We start from the raw sequence: 20,442 nt of genomic DNA, 5'->3' as shown, positions 1-20,442 counted from the left end.
GTTTAAAGAATTTTTTCATTATTCATTATTAAGGAAATTTTATTAAAGCAAGAATTTTGTAACCCGAATTACATTTCTTTGCTCAGTTACGAATTCTGTTATTTAAAACAGAAGTGACATTCTGAGTATTCCACAGTAAAGAATTACAAAATTAAAGAAAGAAACACTTTAAATTTTTGTACTAGGCTGAAAATTCTTTTTCCCAGGGTCTATAAAACATTAATTTGTTTTTCTATTTTACATATATACATATACATATATATATTACATATTATATATTTTACTGCCCAACACAGGGCTTGAACTCACGACCCTGAGATCAAGACCTGAGCTGAAATCAAGAGTCGGACACTTAACCAAATGAGCCACACAGGCGCCCCTATATTTTACTATTTTTTGTATGTGCTTCTGTTGTTGTTGAGAAACCGATCTTTCAAAATACAAGTCTGATCATTTTACCCCTGCTTAAAACTTTCCCATGGCTCTTGATAGCTTACTAGAATCATGAATCACAATTATACAGGATCTAGGCAAATCTGTATGTTTTACTACACCCAGGGATGATTCTGATGGGCAGCCAAGTTTGGGACCCATAGACAGACCTAGGATAAAGTTCAAATATTTTCATATAGCATACAAGGCCAGGCACAATCTGTCCCTTGCTCATCTCACTAGTTTCAACCCCTTCTGCTCTCCCCACTTTGCAAATGAAGCTGTAGCAATTTTATCCCTGTGCCTCTAGCAAGGCTGTTCTTCTGTCCTTACCTCAGACCCATCGTTCTCACACCAACTCTATCTGGCAGGTAAACTTTTTAAAGTCTTTCAAGTCATAGTTCATATCAACTCCTCTTCGAAGTCTTCCCATGTCCCTGATACATGCAACAGCTCCTTGACACTCTAAATGGACCTCCCACAAGCTTCTTTTCTAGCACCATCACTGTAGTCTCAGCATTTGCCTCACAGATCTGCCTCCTTGACCAAACTGAGAACAACTTGAGGACCAAAACTTTGTCTTATTTGTATCTTTGAAGTCTAGGAAGTAAATGCATAGACAATTTTGCAGCACTCAGTATAATGGAGTCTAAAAAACAGTCGTTCTGTGACCCAATTAAATAGAATAATAATGGTCTCTTTTATAGAGGTTAACCCTACTCTTCTTTGTTTTTTTTAATGAGATACAGTTGACATATAACATTGCATTAGTTTCAGGTGTACAACCTGATGATTTGATATATGTATTATGAAATGACTATCATAATAAGTTTAGTTAACAGTCATCACCACACATAGTTATATTTTTTCTTGTGATTAGAACTTTTAAGACCTACTCTCTTAGCAACTTTCAAAAATATAACAGTGCTATTAATTATAGTCACCACACACCTTGTGCACGGTTTGAAAAAAAAAAGCCAGTAGAAAAGCAATTTTAGAAAGTCTAGACTAAAAGAAGTAGGAAGGCATATATTAACAGTTGCTATGACTAAAGAGTTTAATATGTATAAATATAATGCCAATAAATCCTATGATATCTAGTGATCTAATCCAGTTCATGTCATTTGAAAACTTTTCTAAACTCTTCCTTCAGTTTAATAAGAACAAGAAAGAAATTCTTCAAATTTATTTTACTCAGATTGATTTATTTCAAGATTGACTCTATTTTCAAAAGAATGCAATGATTCAAGTATCATAAAATCAAAGCCATTAAGGACAAAAAGAGGAAATAACAGGGAAAGCAAAAACTAAGTGCTGTGAAAAAATTCTGGCTAAAGAAAGTTGCAATAGAGTACACTCTTCCACCCTTTCCTATCTCATATCCCTCTACCCCTCTAAAAAACAGCTCTTGCTTCCTATATTATATATAGTTATATATACGATTAACACAGAGAAAGAATTGTTATATATACAGAGAGGAAAATTTTTTTCCTATTAAGCCATTCAACAAACAAATTTAATATATTCAATATATACTTTTCCTTTCAGGATATTCTCAAACGTTCTTTGGTCTAGTTTATTTTAATGGTTTCACTGAAATAATTAACAAATGCCACAAGACAATTCAGACTGCCAGAATCGTAAAGGTAAATAACTCCAGGAAAAGAGTTATTCAGGGAAATAATGAGAAATTGCTCCTCCCACTGCTATGGCTATAGCTACAAATAGTTGGAGGACATACTGTATATAGCTAGATCTTTCCTTTAAAGTACATAAGAAGCAACTTGGAGAGATAATAAAATACAGACGTCTTCATTATTGTTGTCTATGGTCGTTATGATCTCAATAGCATGGTAATGTACATAAGCTCCCTAAGATTAGGGAGCCGAGGAATTTCTACCCTTGATTCTGCTACTATTATACAGCATGAGAAATATCTTCTCTTTACCTGTTTCCTAGTAATGAAAGTATCAGCTATTGTCAACCAAATTTCAAAGGCAACACAGGAAGGGCAGTTACAAAGTATCTGTATATTCTTGAGAGTTTCTCCAAAACAATTTTTATTTAAAAACAAATCTTTTTTCCCACTGCTTCTCCTTTTATTTTTTATTTTTTTTAATGATTTTTTATTATATTATGTTAGTCACCATACAGTACATCCCCGGTTTCCGATGTAAGGCTCGATGATTCATTAGTTGTGTATAACACCCAGTGCACCATGCAATACGTGCCCTCCTTACTACCCATCACCAGCCTATCCCATTCCCCCACCCCCTCCCCTCTGAGGCCCTCAGTTTGTTTCTCATAGTCCATAGTCTCTCATGTTTCATTCCCCCTTCTGATTACCCCCCTTTCTTTATCCCTTTCTTCCCCTACCGATCATCCTAGTTCTTATGTTCCATAGATGAGAGAAATCATATGACAGGTGTCTTTCTCTGCTTGACTTATTTCACTTAGCATTATCTCCTCCAGTGCCGTCCATGTTGTAGCAAATGTTGAGAACTCGTTCTTTCTGATAGCTGAGTAATATTCCATTGTATATATGGACCACAACTTCTTAATCCAGTCATCTGTTGAAGGGCATCTCGGCTCCTTCCACGATTTAGCTATTGTGGACATTGCTGCTATGAACATTGGGGTGCATATGGCCCTTCTCTTCACTACGTCTGTATCTTTGGGGTAAACACCAGTAGTGCAATGGCTGGATCATAGGGTAGCTCACTTTTTAACTTTTTAAGGGACCTCCACACTGTTTTCCAGAGTGGCCGTACCAACTTGCATTCCCACCAACAATGTAGGAGGGATCCCCAATCTCCACATCCTCTCCAACAATTGTTGTTTCTTGCCTTGTCTATTTTTGCCATTCTAACTGGCATAAGGTGGTATCTCAGTGTGGTTTTGATTTGAATTTCCTTGATGGCTAATGATTTTGAACATTTTTTCATGTGTCTGTTAGCCATTTGTATGTCTTCATTGGAAAAGTGTCTGTTCATATCTTCTGCCCATTTTTTGATTTATTTGTTTCTCGTGTATCGAGTTTGAGAAGTTCTTTATAGATCTTGGATACCAGTCCTTTATCTGTAGTGTCATTTGCAAATATATTCTCCCATTCCGTGGGCTGCCTCTTAGTTTTTCTGACTGTTTCCTTGGCTGTGCAGAAACTTTTAATCTTGATGAAGTCCCATAAATTCATTTTATCTTTTGTTTCTCTTGCCTTTAGGGATGTATCATGAAAAAGGTTGCTTTGGCTGATGTCGTAGAGGTTGCTGCCTATGTTCTCCTCTAGAATTTTGATGGATTCCTGTCTCACATCGAGGTCTTTCATCCATTTGGAGTTTATTTTTGTGTATGGTGTGAGATAGTGGTCAAGTTTCATTCTTTTGCATGTAGCTGTCCAATTTTCCCAGCACCATTTATTGAAGAGACTGTCTTTTTCCCACCGGATGTTTTTTCCTGCTTTATCAAATATTAGTTGCCCAAAGAGCTGAGGGTCCATTTCTGGGCTCTCTATTCTGTTCCATTGGTCTATGTGTCTGTTTTTGTGCCAGTACCATGCTGTCCTTGTGATCACAGCTTTGTAGTACAGCTCGAAATCTGGCATTGTGATGCCCCCAGCTTTGTTTTTCCTTTTCAACAGTTCCTTGGAGATTCGGGGCCTTTTCTGTTTCCATACAAATTTAAGGACTATTTGTTCCAGTTCTTTGAAAAATGTCCTCGGTATTTTGATCGGGATAGCATTGAAAGTGTAGATTGCTCTGGGTAGCATGGACATTTTAACTATGTTAATTCTTCCGATCCATGAGCGTGGAATATCTTTCCATCTTTTTATGTCTTCCTCAATGTCTTTCAAGAGAGATTTATAGTTTCTAGAATATAGGTCCTTTACGTCTCTGGTTAATTCCAAGGTAACGTATGGTTTTTGGTGCTATTGTAAATGGGATGGATTCCCTAATTTCTCTTTCTTCGGTCTCGTTATTCGTGTATAGAAATGCAACTGATTTCTGAGCATTGATTTTGTATCCCGCCACGTTCCTGAATTGCTCTATAACTTCTAATAGTTTGGGAGTGGCTTCTTTTGGGTTTTCCATATAGAGTATCATGTCATCTGCCAAGAGAGACATTTTGACTTCTTCTTTGCTGATTTGAATACCTTTTATCCCCTTTTGTTGTCTGACTGCTGTTGCAAGGACTTCTAGTACTATGTTGAATAATACTGGCGAGAGTGGGCATCCTTGTCGAGTTCCTGATCTTAAGGGAAAGGCTTCCAGCTTTTCCCCATTGAGAATAATATTTGCAGTAGGCTTTTCATAGCTTTTATGAGATTGAGAAATGTACCTTCTATTCCTACACTCTGAAGGGTTTTAATCAGGAAAGGATGCTATATTTTGTCAAATGCTTTTTCGGCATCGATTGAGAGGATCATATGGTTCCTGAGTCTTTTCTTGTTGATATGATATATCGCGCTGATTGATTTGCGAATATTGAACCATGCTTGCATCCCAGGTATGAATCCCACTTGATCGTGGTGGATAATCCTTTTAACATACTGTTGGATTCTATTAGCAAGTATCTTGTTGAGGATTTTGGCATCCATATTCATTAGGGAAATCGGTCTGTAATTCTCCTTTTTGAGGGGGTCTTTGCCTGGTTTGGGGATCAAGGTAATATTGGCCTCATAGAATGAGTTTGGTAGCTTTCCTTCTGTTTCTATTTTTTGAAATAGCTTTAGGAGAATAGGTATTATTTCTTCTTTGAATGTTTGGTAGAATTCCCCAGGAAAACCGTCCGGGCCTGGAGTTTTGTTATTTGGAAGGTTGTTTATCACTGACTCAATTTCTTCATAATTAATTGGCCTGTTTAAGAAATCAATTTCTTCCTGTTTCAATCTTGGTAGTTTATAGTTTTCCAGGAAGGATTCCATCTCTTCCAGATTGCTTAGTTTATTGGCATATAGCTGTTGATAAAAATTTCTAATAATCCTTCCAATTTCAATGGTGTTCGTCGTGACCTCTCCTTTTTCATTCATAATTTTAATAATCTGGGTCCTTTCTCTTTCCTTTTGGATAAGTCTTGCCAGTGGTCTGTCAATTTTATTGATTCTCTCCAAGAACCAGCTTCTAGTCCTGTTGATCTGCTCTACTGTACTTCTGGTTTCTGCTTGATTGATTTCAGCTCTAATTTTGGCCAACTGCTTCCTCGTGCGTGGATTAGGCCTGTCCCTCTGTTGCTGTTCCAGCTTCTTGAGGTGAGAATATAAAAACTGCATTTTAGATTTTTCTATTCTTTTGAGTGAGGCTTGGATGGCTATGTATTTCCCCCTTAGGACTGCCTTTGCAGTATCCCATAGGTTTTGGACTGTTGTATTTTCATTCTCATTGGTCTCCATAAATTGTTTAATTTGATTTTTGATTTCCTGGTTAATTGAGTCATTCCTGAGTAGGGTGGTTCTTAGTCTCCAAGTGTTTGAGTTTCTTCCAAATTTTTCCTTGTGGTTGTGTTCCAATTTCAAAGCGTTGGGGTCTGAGAATATGCAGGGGATAATTTCAATCTTTGGTATCGGTTGAGACCTGTTTTGTGTCCCAGAACATGGTCTATTCTTGAGAATGTTCCATGGGAATTAGAAGAGAATGAGTATTCTTTGGTTCTGGGGTGTAGTGTTCTATATATATCTATGAGGTCCAACTCGTCGAGTATGGCATTCAAAGCCTTTGATTCTTTGCTTAGTTTTTGCCAGGGTGTTCTGTCTATTTCTGATAGTGGAGTGTTGAGGTCCCCTACTATTAATGTATTTTTATTTATATGTCTCTTTATTCTGGTTAAGAGTTGGCTTGTGTATCTTGCTGCTCCCCTGTTGGGGGCATATATATTTATAATTGTCATATCCACTTGTTGAATACTTCCTTTAAGAATAATATAGTGCCCTTCTGCATCTCTAACTATAGTCTGTAGTTTAAAATCCAATTTATCTGATATGAGAATTGCTACCCCAGCTTTCTTTTGAGGTCCATTTGCGTGAAAGATGGTACTCCATCCCCTTACTCTCAGTCTGAATGCATCTTTGGGTTCGAAATGAGTCTCTTGTAGACAGCAAATGGATGGGTCATTTCTTTTTATCCAATCTGCAACCCTGTGGCGTTTATGGGATGGTTCAAACCATTTACATTAAGACTGATTACTGAGAGATATGATTTTAATGATGCCATGTTGCCAGTAAAGTCTTTGTTTGTATTGGCTGTGACTTTCTGTTCTGTATCACTCTTGGGGCCTTTTTACTTTTATAGAACCCCCCGTAATATCTCCTGTAGGGCTGGTTTTGTGGTTACGAAATTGGTTAGTGACTGGCGATTCTGAAATGTCTTTATTTCTCCATCAATTCTGAATGACAGCCTTGCTGGATAAAGGATCCTTGGCTGCATGTTTTTCTCTGGAAGAGCTTTAAATATGTTCCCCCAACCCTTTCTCTCATTCCAGGTCTGTGTAGACAGGTCTGACGTAATTCTGATGCCTTGCCTTGGTACGTGAGAAATTTCTTTGCCCTGGCCGCTTTCAATACTGTATCCTTGCATCTAATATTTGTGAAATGCACTATGACGTGACGTGGCATAGGTTTGTCGTGGTTGAGCTTGGGAGGGGTCCTCTCTGCCTCTTGGACACGAATGTTTGTTTCCCTCGCTAGATTAGGGAAGTTTTCAGCTACAATTTGTTCAAATATCTCTTCTAGACCTCTGTTTTTCTCCACCCCCTCGGGGATGCCGATGATTCTAACACTGGATCGTTTCATTGAGTCAGTAATCTCCCGTAACCTACATTCGTGGGCTTGGATTTTTTTTAATAGCAGCTTCTATTTTGGTTTTTTCCTCTATTAACCCATCCTCCAATTCACTAACCCGTTCCTCTGCTTCTGTGACCCTGGCCGTCAGAGTCTCTAGTTTTGCCTGCATTTGGCTCATAGAATTTTTAATTTCTGTCAGGTTCGCTCTCATTTCTGTCCTTAGGGATTCTATATTCTCAGTAACCTTTTCGTTAATACTTTTTTCAAATCTACTCATCATTTTGACCATCGTTACTCTGAATTCCATTTCTGATAATTTGGTTACATCCATATCCATTATTTCTCTGGCAGAGGCCACAGACTCACTGTCTTTTCTTTGCTGGGGTGGGGGGGCTTCTCCTTCTTGTCATTCTGATGAGGAGAGGTTGCGGGGTTGTCCAGAGCCCAAATTATTGACTGGGTCCCAGGCCATGCCCCTTGTTTTATAGGGGGATGTGGGCTTCTTCTTTAAAGATTTTATTTATTTATTTATAGGGTTTCTTGGCATCCTTGATCTTCATGGCGTCTGAGGAAGGAACCAGGGGTAGCTTAGGGTCCAGAGCACGCATGGTAGTGGCGGCGACTCCAGAGGCGCCTGGGCCGCGCGGGAAGTCCCAGCCAGTTCCTCCCGGGAAGTCCCAGCCAGTTCCTCCCCTCAGGCCAGGTGGGGCGGGCCTAGGGCAGGGCGGTGGCGCCTGAGGCGAGGCCCGGCCCTGGGGGCGGCCTCCCCACCCCCGCGAGGGTGTGCCGGGACCGAGCGAGCTGGGGAAGGCCGGCGACCTCGCCGCTCCGGGCCCCCCCCCCCCCCCCGCAGCCGCTCCAAACAAAAGGCCCCGGTCCCCCGAGCCGCCGCCGCCGCCGCACTGAGAAATCTAAAAACAAATCTATCTTAAGGCAAAAAATATTCTTCAAGCATTGAATTATTTTAAACTAAAGTACCATATTTATCAGAACACTGTTTTATCATGTCATTGAGCATAATACTATTATTACAAGGGATGCCTGGGTGGCTCAGTTGGTTAAGCACCTGCCCTCAGCTCAGGTCATGATCCCAGGGTCCTGGGATGGAGTCCCATATCAGGCTCTTTGCTGGACAAGGAGCCTGCTTCTCCCTAGCCTGCCGCTCCCTGCTGCTTGTGTTCTCTTTCTCTCTGACAAATAAATAAATAAAATCTTAAAACAAAAAAAAAAATTAACGGGCACCTGGGTGGCTTAGTCGGTTAAGCGTCTGCCTTCAGCTCAGGTCATGAGATCAGGGTCCTGGGATGGAGCCCTGATCCCACTCCCTGCTCAGTGGGGAGCCAGTTGCTCTCCCTGCTTGTGCTCTCTCACTCTCTCTCCATCAAATAAATAAATTTTTTAAAAAACTAAGTAAAAATAAAAATTGAAAAAATAATAAAAAACTTAAAAATTAAAAAAAAAATTTTTAAAGATTGTTATTACAAGACACTGTACTTCATCAGTGTCTAGTAGTCACAATCTAATAAAAATCAACTATTATACCCAATTTATGTTAGAGCACAAACACATGCAAGGTAAAAATGCCTCATTAGTTTAATGATATAGAAAAATTAAGGAGTATGTCATACAAAAAAGAATCAAAAAATAAAATTTTAAAAAGAAGTCTGGCATTAAAATAGAAAAAAAATTGGTAGGATAATAAATCACCCACAGAGAGTTGTGAAACTCTTCCTTATTTTCTGGAGAGCTTAAAGGTATTAAAGTACCAAGACAGTTTTGTACTCTAAGGTTCATATGGATCGGAGGTGCACATATAATTTTGTTTTTCTAAACACTTACACACCTCTTATAATGTTAGCAATTCCATTTGCTTTTCTATCAAGTACAAATGCAACTATATCTAATTACACAAGGCAAGGTTCCAATTCTATACAAAGAAATAATTAAACTTAACTTTTTTTAAGATTCTTTTTTTTTTTTAAGTAATCTGTACACCCAACGTGGGGCTCAAATCCACAACCCCTAGATCAAGAGTCCCATGCTCTACCAAACTGAGTTAGACAGGCACCTCAATTTAACTTAAAATTTTTTAAGAGTTTGTGTTTGTTTTTATAATTCACTTCATGGTTGTCTTTGAGCAAAGAATTATGTAGGAAATCTCCAACATATTAACCGGTCTTTCAAGGTAGTTGGTTTGGCAGAAAACTAGAATGCCAAAAATCCATTCCATTATAAGACTAAGAAAGTTTTATTTACATATTCCTGAGAGAACACAGAGAGAGACAAGTGAAAGTAGTAAACTAAAAAAATATTAAATACTTTTCTGTTAAAAGTCTAGAGTAAAGCAATTACCAAATCTCTTCTAATGTTTGTCATCAGGGGGAGAAAAGGCCTCATGCAGATTCATAATGTCTTCTATGCACTAGTGTCTTTTAACTGTTAAATTTCTATGAATAAACATGTAAAAAATTGCTCAAATACATTGCTGGTTTCAAATATCTCCAATGTAGTATTAGAGGTTTGCTTTGATAGCTGTCTTGTTTGTCAGCTTCCTCCTTCCAACTGGCAGAAAAATAGAACTGAAAGAAACTGTGGCTGTCCTTTTCATTCATCTATAGGGAAGACATCTGAAGGATGAAGCAAGAAGAAGAAACTATATAGCTCTAGCGATTTAGAAGACGGACTGCAGTTTACTACTATGACTTGGTAATAACTACACAAATTATACGCCATTGAATTCATTCAGCATAAAGTTAAAGTTTAGACTATTTTTTAGCTTATAGAAACTAAAATACACAAGGCTTTAGTATCTTCCTTAACTCCCAGAACTCTCCTTTTAGTCACGTTGTGATCCTCTCCAAGGACATACAGTTGTTGGGAGCAACAATAATTATCTACTAAGATGCTTTCTGTTCTATTATCAACTTTAAATAGAAATGCCTATTACAATGCAAATATGCTACTGCTCTACTTCCTTTCATTTTTAAAGTCGTTTGATGAAATGTATATACATTAACTTAAACCTCTAACAAATTTAAACTTTTAAATACAACTCAAAATGTTACTTGGGTATATGCTAGTGCCTTCGCTTTGTTGTCTGCAAAAAGCATAGAAGATTTTTAAAAAGTAAGATAAGAGGGTGACTACTTCCTGAAGTTACAAAGTAACAGAATGGGTTATCCACATGAGAAGGGGTTTTCGTGCTTGTAACATGTCAGTCACCTGTTCTTCAAAAATTGTAAAAAATACCCAATGTCCCTTAAAATGTTTTGGGTAAAGATTTCATTCAAAATCTGATTTTAAAAGAAGGGGCACCTTCATTTACAAACTTTTACCTATTAAAGATATTAAAAAGATCTCAATCCTCTGAAGTTCATCGCTGCAAGAGATAGCTCTAAGGATTCCAAAATTCAAGGTTGAGCCCTTGCTTGCTTGTGATAGCAAGCTGGCTGTGGTATCTGTTACCAGTGCAGGCTACTGCCCGCTTAAAGAGGGAAGGACGATTTCACAGATCTAAATGGTTGGGTAAGTGACCCCATACTTTAATATGCATCCTTTCTGAAACATTGTGCTTAGAAACGGTCTTCGGTCAAGCATATTCAATTCCAATCTAGTATTCAAGAGTTTCCATGTCCTGATCCTTTGTACACCTAATCACTTAACTAAGTAATTTCCGTATTCCCTCAAATTTCCCTTCCAAGTTTATTATTTTCCTCTCCTTTGTAAACTCTCTCTGCCACTTATTGTTAGCATGTATTGAATCCTTACTATTTTTTCAAGCACTGTGCTACATGCTTTTTATGCTTTTAAAATCTCTAGTCCAAGCTACCATTTTCTAAAATATCTGTTTCATAGATGAGATAACAGGTTCTGAAAGGATAAATATGTATAAAGTCCAAATTTACAGCTAGCAAGTATGATTCAAGTCCAGGCCTAACTGTACCCAAAGCCTTCCTTTTCCCACTATCCAATGCTTCTCCACTTCTCCTTTCAATTACCCTTATGAGTAAAGAAGTAGGATGCATATCCCCTGAGGACCCGAGACTAGGGATCCCAGGACTAGAAGCAGCGCAATCAAAACATAACATTTCTTTGAACTTACATTTCATCTTTAAAATTTATATTACTCTTGCCTTTTTCTGAAATAATTCTTTGGAGATTTCATTATAAAAATACCTTGAAGTGCATGTTAGAGAAGAGAATTTACAATGCAGAAAGACAGAAATTGCCACTACCTCTTAGGATAAACACAGCCATGTTTGACAAGCAGCTCTTAAAACGTTCTCGATAATTTCAGTCCCTATTAACTCATCTAACTCTAACCTCTGTTGTACTTTTCAGCCATCATTACGCATTTAGCATAGTACATCTCATTTTTTCTTGTTTCGTGTGTTTACCTCTCAAGCCAGATTTTAGTATCTGAGTAGAGATGTTCCTATGTATCCCCCATAGTAATTAATTAGTACAGCCAGACTCTATACCCTGTGCCTAGGACAATAAATGTTTGATGATTTAAGAGTGAATAAACGCAGGGTAAAACGCATGGGGCTTCAGAGTCTAAAGACTTAAGCTTGAGACCAAGTTAAGTTGTTTTCTATGTGTTCTTGAGCTAGTCACTTCACCTCATGGACTCAAAGAAATTATAATAATGTCTACTTTAGAGAGATTTCTCAAGGATCAAAAGAAGTATTTATTTGAAAATAGACTGAAGATTTTATTCACTTATTTGAGAGAGAGAACATGAGACCACATGAAAGGGCAGAGGGAGTGGAAGAAGCAGACTCCTCGCTGAGCAGGGAGCCCCACTCCGGGCTCCATCCCAGGACCCTGGGATCATGACCTGAGCTGAAGGCAGATGCTTAACTGACTGAGCCACTGAGGCACCCCTCAGGTGAAGCAAGATCTTGAAGTTAATACACCACATTTACATGACTAAGTAATTTCAGAAAGTAAAACTGTAATAAATTCCAGTAAGGTATCGTCTTTTTAACTGATGTTAAGTATGAGGGCATAAAATTATTTTCATAATGAAATACATTTCATAGTGTATAAAGTACTGTTTCATACACTCACCTACCCCCATTTTCCAAATCCTTAATTTGGAAAAAAAAAATAATTTGGTGACCCTAATATGCTCAAAGCAATCTCCCCTTTTGCATCAGAATTCCAATTCGGTAGGTCCAAGTTGGGGCCCAACTATCTGCATTGTTAAAAAAATGACAAGGATGATTTCAGAGCAGTGAATGCTAATTTAAAACTAACAACATCGGGGCACCTGGGTGGCACAGCGGTTAAGCGCCTGCCTTCGGCTCAGGGCGTGATCCCGGCGTTATGGGATCGAGCCCCATATCAGGCTCTTCCGCTATGAGCCTGCTTCTTCCTCTCCCACTCCCCTGCTTGTGTTCCCTCTCTCGCTGGCTGTCTCTATCTCTGTCAAATAAATAAATAAAATCTTTAAAAAAAAAAAAAAAACTAACAACATCAACACTTCTTTCCTTTACCACTATTACCCACCATGTGAACCATGTAAATCTGTAGGTTCACAGCAACTATATAGTCAATTCTTTAACTCCCTCATTACCATAAAACTTAACTAAATGGTTATAAATAACTATAACCCTAGAAAAATCAACGAATACTTTTTAAAGTAATCTCTACGCCTAATGTGGAGCTTGAACTCACTACCCCAAGATCAAGATTCTCAGGTTCTACCAACTGACCTAGCCATCAGCTCCTAACCAATGTTTTTAAAATTAAATATTCTAGAAAGTAATCTACTGAACAATATGCTGTTTCACAAAGGAGCCACAATCTCTCTTGCCTCTGCTCATGCTAATCCAACCACCTGAAACACTCTCTAAATTCCCTGCAGCTATCAGAAGTACTTAATCTTTTATCCGAAATCTCTTATTTGGATTTTAGGCAATACAGTGCCTATGCCTGTATTACAGTGCCTAAATTACAGCAACACTCCCAAGGAGGTCTGAAGCAACACTCACAGTCAATTATATATTTCTACAGCAAAATGAATAACCGTGCACAGTAAGTGTCATAAATATTACAAATAGCTTCACCTCAGGTGAGGACAGCTTTTGTCACCAAATGAATTCGAACCAAAATTTTTTTTTAAATACACATTTTTAGAAGTCTTTAGATAGTAGAGATTTTGGATTTTGAGGTTACAGATAAAGATTTGTAAAAACTTTATCTTTTAGGTTCCAACTAACAAATCACTTTCATTGAAGAGCTCCCTCTAACCCACCAAGACTGGGGTTAGATAAGCTCTATATGTGCACATGTAATGCCCTACACTTACTCCTATCTTAGTGGTTGCCTGTTCATCTCCACCTAGACTGTAGGATATCTAGAGTCATAGGGGCCATTTCTTTTGCACTATTACATTCTCAATAACTAGCAAATATCTGCCACACAGTATCCATTTAATCAAGTTGGTAAATAAATAAGCAACTGTAAGTATTAAGACTTTAATAAAATTTTATTTTATTGCTCTGTTTGCTTGATCTGTAAGGCATGATTAACATCAGTAAAGATGAATCTCCACATAATAAATAAAAATCAGAAAATCCAACCAAAAAGACTACCCAACAGCATACTGTTGTACTAGTATAAAAACAGTGCTTCATTGCTATAAAATGAAACTCTTCCTTAAGTTTGTTAGCTAAGACATTTCACAAAGTAAACTACAATATGAAATAAATTTTTTAACATGCAGTAGTTTATTTACAATTTTAACTTAGGACGTCTTGCATTACACATAGATAAATACAGTATAGTTGACTTTAGATTTTAATCCATGTGTGGTCCCTTCTTGTGTCAAGAATTTTAGGATGTAGAATCTGAAGATAAAAAAACTTGCTTTCTTCTAATTAATATGCCCTAATAAAATTGACAGATAATTGACAAAAAATTACAGACATTAAGCAAGATGAAAATGGAAAACTAAGTAAGTATTTAAACCAATAGAGATACACAAGAATCTTAGGATTTTGGGGCGCCTGGGTGGCTCAGTCGTTAAGCGTCTGCCTTCGGCTCAGGGCATGGTCCTGGCGTTCTGGGATCGAGCCCCACATCAGGCTCCTCTGCTGGGAGCCTGCTTCTTCCTGTCCCACTCCCCCTGATTGTGTTCCCTCTCACGCTGCCTGTCTCTCTCTCTGTCAAATAAATAAATAAAATCTTAAAAAAAAAAAAAAGAATTTTAGGATTTTTGAGGATTCTGACAGGCTCTACGCACATATAATTATTCTTGGGCATACTTCTCTTTTAAGTGAAACAAACATTCTCCACTATTATCTTTAAAGCCAAAGGGTCACTTGAGAATAAAGGATGTGGAATTTTTCTCCAGAAGCATAATCGGAAAGATTTCTGAACTAGAACACATTAAATATGTAGCCTTAAAAGAAAAAAAAACAAAGCAGGAAAAAAATGTGTGTATATATATGGACTTTCTCTGAAATTTGACCAAACTGAGAGTGAACTAGCTGACAATACTTCATTTAACTACTAGCCATATCTAGAATACCCTATCTAATTTACAGAGCCAGCCAGGCACTATTCACATAATCATATACAACAGCAAGTTGACAGGTTAATTAGAAGACCAGGTAAAGCCTGTCTGAACTGTGAGTTTCCTATTCCAAATGCAAGAGTTCAAATCTGAGGGGTTTGGAGGGGAAGGTCTGTTGCTTCTAATATTGTTATATATTTTTTATGTGGAAACAAATACAAATAATACCACTTTTCAAGGACAAAACAATTTTTTTTTAAAGATTTTATTTATTTATTTGACAGAGAGAGAGACAGCCAGCGAGAGAGGAAGCCTGATGTGGGGCTCGATCCCAGGACCCTGGGATCATGCCCTGAGCCAAACGCAGACACTTAACGACTGAGCCACGACTGAGCCACGCAGGCGCCCCAAGGACAAAACAATTTTTGAACCATAGGCCTACCAGATAAGAAAAATCATCTAAAAGGAAGTTTACCAAAAAAAAAAAATTTTTTTTTCATTTGTAGGTAGATCATCTTTTCTGACACACCAGTATCTTTTAGCAAGTTTCTAAACCAATGGTATTCAAAAGTGGCCTTCATTATTTACATCAGAAATGATACAATATCTGAGATTTTCTTTAAAATATCTGGTAAAAAAAAGAAAAGTGGAAGGACTGATGAAGTAAGTTTGGCAAAATACGATTCCTGAGGCTGAGAAGTAGGTACATAGAGATTCATCATATTATTCCTGCTACTTTTGTGTACATTTGAAATAATTTTAAAAATGTAAGTTGAGATTTTTAAAAGTTGGGTATATATAGTATATAATACAGTATACAATACTAACAAATAAACATATATAGGCATTACTGACTAAACCACTCTCTAGTTATTGGTTAACAGAGGAACAAAAAGTGGAGTTGTTCCTAGTGGAAGTTTGAACCTCCTTTCCACCCTCTCGGTGTCACTTCCACATAGAAGTAAGGTCAACAGGAACTAATCAGGTTCAAGAAAATTAGTTAGGTCACATTTCTGTGGGTAATAAGTAGGACTATACTATGGCAAATGTCCTACCCTAAAAAAGCTAGGCCATCTCTGATTGATACTTAAATTATAAATTGTCGTATGGGTTACATGGGGTAGGAAAGGATTCTTGTTTTTGTGGTATGTGGGTTGTAGTATTCTTCTATGTACTATTCACCCTTTGGAACTTTAGTATTCATGAGTTCCTTGGAGCTGAAAAGATAATCCCAGTTTGGAGTTACTGAAGAAGCTATACCAGTTTAAATGGAAGAAGCTGCAAGCTACAGTTCCTATAAAAATAGCCAGTCGTTACCCAGACATTGGAATGAGATCCCTTGGCTGAGATGACACAAAAGAAAAATATTTAGAGGAAAGAAGCATTAATACATATTTTTTCCTTTGAAAGAAAAAGTAGAGGTAATTTATCAGACTACAACTTTGCAAGATCAAGAGACTGACTTGATTTCGAAGGAGGATTCAAACTTAAATTTAATAAGGTCAGAAACTTTGTGATTTTATACTGTTTACCTTGTATTGTTTGAGCTATTATATCATCTCTGTTCTTGGTATAATGGTATTCTTGTCAGGTGAGTTTGGTTGCGCAAACAATCTTGTTCAATATAATCCAATAAAAGAAACAAAACAGAGGAGGATTTATAGTACTGCCTTGGAATTAACATAATTAATATCCCAATCCATTTAAATGGCTTCTGGAGGTAATATAACATAAATGGCAATAAAAAAAGACACTATGATGGCCAAACTGCCCATCTCATTGGTCACAGGTAGAAAGTGGGAAAGACTGGACAGGTAGCACCAAGAAAACACATTAAGATACCCTCTTCATCTCCTCTAAGTAGGACAAAGCACCTCAAGTAATCGCATGCCTAATATTAAATTCACTGGATTAGTGGTTTAAAAAAATAGAGGTCTGTTGATCTTTGGTGGGTAGTTCATGCTTTGTTTCAGTTGGTTTGGTTTTGGGGGGTTTTTTTGCTCTTCCTCTCAATTATCTGATCAAGAACAGATACTACTCCAAACTCACCACTGTCTCTCTTGCCTTTACCTGATCCTTCTTTTCTCTGCTTGGAATGCCTTTTTACATAAATCCTTTTTTTTTTTTAATTCTTTTTGGGGCAGAGTGGAAGAGAGAATGGAACAGAGAGAATCTTAAGCAGGCTCCATGCTGTGCATGGAGCCTGACATGGGGCTCGATTCCACAACCCTGAGATCACGACCTAAAACAAAATCAAGAGGCAGACACCTAACCAACTGAGCCACCCAGGCAACCCTCTTTTTTTTTTTTTTTTTTTTTTAACTAAGCTCTGTAGCCACTTCCTCCAGGAACTCTCCCCTGGTGCTGCCCTCCTTCACACCTCCTAAAGGTATCTTTTTTTCTTGCATTTTTTAAAATTATACAACACCCCTAATAGTTTATAAATTTCAGGAAGACAGGATACTTCACACCATCAAATATAAGTCTCTATTGGTTTTTAAAGGATGCACTATCATTTTATATAGCACTAAGAAAGAAAAAAACACTACCAATTATAATTGTGGGACACCAAAAATTTAAGATGATCCAATTTCAGATAAGTTAAAATGTGGGGGGAAAATATGCATCTCAGAATCAATGAAATTCTGCATGTCTTAATTGACTTTGTAGCGTCAATATTAACAAAATTCTAGGCATATAGAAAATTCACATTAAATGTTTGCAAAATGAATGAATGAATGAATGAATGAATTCAACCTGGGTTGGTGTTTTTCATCAATACATATTTTTGGACTCACTTAAAAACCAAAAGAATCTAAAGAATAAAAATTTTTTAATTTTCAAAACTAAGACTTATAGGTATAATTTACAAATATGCTGGTTCTGATTTTCATTGGATAACAAAGCACCAGGAAAGAAAATAAAATTGTTTCCTAAATATAACTATTATGGCTTCACATTAAAATAAAACCCACAATGTCAACTGCCTGGGTGAACAAACATCATTATATTATGGTAAATAAAAAAAGAAACATGTTGCTTTGTGATATTTGCTCTTGATAGTCTGTACTAATAATATGGAAATGGACTGTAAATAATCCAAAATAAAGGATAATTTAAAACTCATTTATATTTGTTTTTGAAGTATATTCATATATTCATATTGTGGAAAGATAAACACAAACATAGACCGTCTGCTCCAGGGGTAGATATTAATGAATTACCAGCACCAGATTAATTTCAGAAAACAAACTGGTCCTTAATCTTGGATTAAATTTATAAGGGGAAGATGTCTTAAATTAAAAGCTAGAAACTTTCAAAAGATAAAAATACGTTTAAGTTTAACCCAAATGAGATATTTATAAGTTGCCTTGTCATTTCTTGAGATAAATAAAGTCTAGAACTGCTGAGAGGCATAAATTGTATAAAGGAGTGAAAAAACTAAAATCCTACAACAGTAAGTTTGGAAATCTAGCTTCCTTTCCTTTACATTTTTCCATGTCCTCTACAAAGAACATTATATAAAAATAGCTACCCCTTACTGAACTAGATGCTTTTATACATTATTTCTAATTTTCAATAACCTACAGAGTAGACATTAATACCATCATTTTATACTTAAGTACACTGAGGCTATAAAAGATTAAATAACTTGTCCAAGGTCACAAAGCTAGCAGTAGTAAAATCACCTCTAAAGTTTCAACCTATGTTAGAAGTAGCTTTCTGATCCAAAGAAGAAAACTCAGAAACAACTGGAAAATCTTTTCTATGACTAGAAACAAAAGAACCAATAAAATGAAGACAGCATACCTCAATTTATATAAAGTAGCAAGAAAGCTGTTTTGAGAAAAGATATTCAGAATTCTGGGGACTGATAAATCCTGGAATTCCATTTAGTAATGTTAGAAGCAGTCAATAACTTTCAGACTGAATACGTACAATAATTAAAGACTACCTTTACTACTAATACATATGTACCTCATAGGTCTATCACTACGGAAACCTGATTAAAACTTCTGTATGACCCTACAATTTCAAATTATTTCTTTCCACCTTTATCACTAAGGGAGGTAGTTACTGCATAGGAGTAAAGGGCACAGGCCACGGAGAATGACAAGACTAGATAAAATCCTAATTTCATAGCAATATAACTTGAGCAAGTTACTTAGCCTCTCTAAATCTCACTTTCTTTATTCATTAGAATAAGGTTATTAATATCAGACAGTGTTATTGTAATGAGTAAATGAGATAATGTGTATAAAGCATTCTACACAGTATCCAGTATACAATAAGTGCCCAATAAATCTGTTATAGTAATCTATTCTGGAGAATTCTCTGTTTTATTGGTATATATTAAACAAAAACTAAACTTTTTTTTTATTGGCTGTGGGGTTATAACACAAAGTGCAAGGAAAAGAAAGGTCCATTAATATTCCATTCAGAAACAAAGCCCAGATTTTAGTCTTTCGAAATTGTAATGGGGCTGCCCATTACACTTTTAAAATGTAGAGCAGAATACAACATTGTACCATATTATTGCTACAGGGAAAGAACTGTTTCTCCAGACAAGAATCAATTTCATCATTTACCACTGAGGGGAGCTGTAACCTAGGAAAAGGTTTATACAGCGTCCCAAGATTATTTTTAAACTTTCTCACACCTCACAGTATTCGTTTAATGCATTCTGTTTATGCGCTATAAAGAAGAGGCTTATATGCACCTCTCGGTGAGTTAGTTTATAATACCACTCTTCAGAGACTTGGAACTGGTATGTGTCCATCTTCGTTGTGTAATAAGAATACCTTTCTAGACAAATTTAAAGGTAGTTTTTACCATCAACTACAACCCAAATTTAATTGGCTAACTCTTTAACACATCAAGTTAACAAAGAGACTTCAAATGTATCACTGAGTCATGAGTATTAAAAATTGAAAGACCATCCATTGTGGAGAAGCCCTTATATGAGAATGAAAGCTAGCTTTTCTCAAGCTGTAATCAATTTCAAGAAGTCTAAGTTCATTTGTTTTTAAAACTTCAATGACTACTCCACTCATAATGTTCAAATCTATCCTAAGAAAGTCCAGAATTGTTAACATGTGTGAACACTTAACACAGTTACACTGGCTTGCTATCCAGCCATCAGAACTCCCCCTACCATGTTTGGACCTGATCTTCCCAAACTTCCCAGCTCCCCTGGGCTAAAAATGGCCCAGCTACTGTTGGAAAAAGTGTAGTATTCCTTCCATCACTAAGATATACAACAAAGTCACTGAGATATACAACCAAGTCAGGTGATATACTGACTCTGGAAGGAAGAATATGCTACAAGCAAAGCATGTTATAAATTTGGTATAAATATATTTTAGAATTTTAATGGTGATCATGATGATGACAATGGTAAAAAACTAATATTCACTGAATCTACTCACTATATTCTCATTGCCTATCTTCCCTAAACCCCATTTGAAAATATCTACTCAACACCTATGATATGCCTGTTAATCACTTGTGATTCCACAATATTTAAATTAACTGAAGATGATTATTTAAGATTTTATGTATTTATTTGAGAGAAAGCAAGCACGAGCTTGGGTGCCGGGCTGAGGGGGAGGGAGAAGCAGGCTCCCCACTGAGCAGAGAGCCTGGTGCAGGGCTCAATCTCAGGACCCTCGGATAAAGACCTGAGCCAAAGGCAGATGCTTACCTGACTGAG

At 36.9% G+C, this 20,442-nt stretch overlaps 1 protein-coding gene across 8 annotated transcripts in view; it reads right to left on the bottom strand.

Moving 5' to 3' along the window:
• The window catches only part of EHBP1 (EH domain binding protein 1), a 336,619-nt gene that overhangs the window by 238,608 nt on the left and 77,569 nt on the right, over positions 1-20,442 (bottom strand). The window lies entirely within an intron of this gene.

The sequence above is a fragment of the Ursus americanus genome, chromosome 7 (assembly GCF_024610735.1).
Source record: "Ursus americanus isolate L20-20 chromosome 7, mUrsAme1.1.p, whole genome shotgun sequence".
NCBI classification, from domain to species: Eukaryota; Metazoa; Chordata; class Mammalia; order Carnivora; family Ursidae; genus Ursus; species Ursus americanus.
Note: the sequence above shows the minus strand (reverse complement) of the source record. Positions and strands in the feature narration are given on the sequence as shown.